General features: G+C 36.9%; 1 non-coding gene across 1 annotated transcript; it reads left to right on the plus strand.

The window, feature by feature from the left end:
* The first annotated feature begins 1,194 nt into the window (after window positions 1-1,194).
* Window positions 1,195-1,301, plus strand: LOC131178939 (small nucleolar RNA R71). The gene has a single exon (XR_009147946.1). It is a non-coding gene; the product is annotated as a small nucleolar RNA R71 (small nucleolar RNA).
* The last annotated feature ends 673 nt before the right edge of the window (window positions 1,302-1,974 follow it).

Here is a 1,974-nt window from a genome sequence, read left to right on the forward strand (position 1 = left end):
AGATACTCCTAAATCTACCATTGCACCTTCAAATTTAAAATCACCTATTTTGCAGGGAATAGAAAACAAACCTGGATCCTTACACTAGTGTAAGGAGGTAATTTTCGCTGAATTAATACCGACACATTTTCCCCCACACTAATTTTCTCATTATTCCTCAACTTGCGCTTTGTAGTGCATAGTTCCTTAAGGAATTTAGCATACCTGGAAACTTGTTTTATCGCATCAAGTAAAAGTATATTAACCTCTACCTTTCTGAAAGTGTCCAAAATTTCTTTCTCTTGTTCTTCTTTCTTAGTCTTAGCCAACCTGCAAGGGAATGGAGGAAGAACAGAATTACTAACCTTATTTAGTTTAGGTTTAGTATTTACCTCAACTTCAAGAACTTCAGACTCTGTTGCTCCTTGCTTCTTCTTTTTCATTGACTCATGTGGATTCTGGTTATCAACTTCTTTCTCACTCCGCAATAGTATAGTACTCGCATTTTCTCTAGGGTTTATGACTGTTTGTGATGGAAGCTTTCCAGAACCTTGGGCTTCCAGCTTACTCATAGATGAAGCTAAGTAACCAATTTGCCTCTCTATATTTTGAATACTATTTCTGGTCTCCTATTGAAACTATTGTGTATTGTTAGCCAAAGCCTTAAGAATTTCATCAAGTGATATACCTTGATTTTAGGGAAGTGGAGGTGGTAGATTCACTTGTCTTTGCTGCTGATTTTGCACCGGTTGATTCCCATAACTCAGATTGGGATGATCTCGCCATCTTGGATTATAATTATTAGAAAAGGGATCATACCTGCATTGTGGCTGTCCATAATTTCCTACTACATTAACATGTTACATTGATTCATCCTCTTGTAATGCAGGACACATGTTAGTAGCATAACTCGAACCCGAACAAATCCCACATACCTTAATAGTTTGCATTTTCTCTACAACCAACTGCCTCATCAAAGAAGTTAAATCAGAAATCTGTTTCTCAAGGTTAGATGTACTTACCTCATTAACCTTCTTAGGTGTGTGATCCATTCTCATTCTAAACTACTGAGAGTTTACTGCCATGTTAGCAATCAGCCTCCTTGCCTCATCTGCTGTCTTATCAACCAAAGCTCCTCCACTAGCAGCATCTATCATACTATGATCCATTGGTAGAAGTACCTCATAGAAATACTGAATTAAAAGCTGCTCACTTATTTAATGATGGGGATAGCTTGCACACAGTTTCTTAAATCATTCCCAATACTCATACAAACTCTCTCCATTGTACTGCCGGATGCCATAAATTTATTTTCTTATGTTGGCAGCACAGGAAGCAAGAAAATACTTCTCCAAAAATATCTGCTTCATCCCATTCCATGAGTTGACGGATCCAAAAGGAAAGTAATACAACTAATCTGTAACATCCTCACTGTAACAATTCCGTACATTCTACTGTTTCGGTAACCGGTGTCGGTCCAGACAGCTAGAACGTCTGGAAAAATATTTAGACTAGAGTGAGGAGTCATAAATAATTCAAATAATAGTAAGAAAAATTAAGAAAAAATTTTAGAAATAAAATACAACCAAGTTAAATGAGTTGGTGCCCTAGCGATGGATGACCGTACGGGAAAGTATCGGTAAAGACAGTTACCGTCCCCAGACCCGTGAGAAAATTTATGAAATAATTTTTGAGGCTTCAGAGAAGAGTCATTGAGGTTTCGATGACATTAGAATGCCAAGAAAATGCTTAGAAAAAACTTTAGATCGGTACAAACAATTTTGGCTCCTTAAGCCAAATGAAGCGCATTTTGGTCATTTCGTCTTCAGAGATGATTTTTGACCGACTTGTCCAATTAAGTAAATAATTATTATGACATAAAACATGAATAAATTGTAACATCCTCACTTTAGCTAGTCCGTACAGTCTACTGTTCCGGTTACCAATGTCGATCTGGGTAGCTAGAATGTTTGAAATTATAATTAGACTAAAGTG

This window comes from Hevea brasiliensis, chromosome 3, assembly GCF_030052815.1.
Source record: "Hevea brasiliensis isolate MT/VB/25A 57/8 chromosome 3, ASM3005281v1, whole genome shotgun sequence".
Classification (NCBI taxonomy): Eukaryota; Viridiplantae; Streptophyta; class Magnoliopsida; order Malpighiales; family Euphorbiaceae; genus Hevea; species Hevea brasiliensis.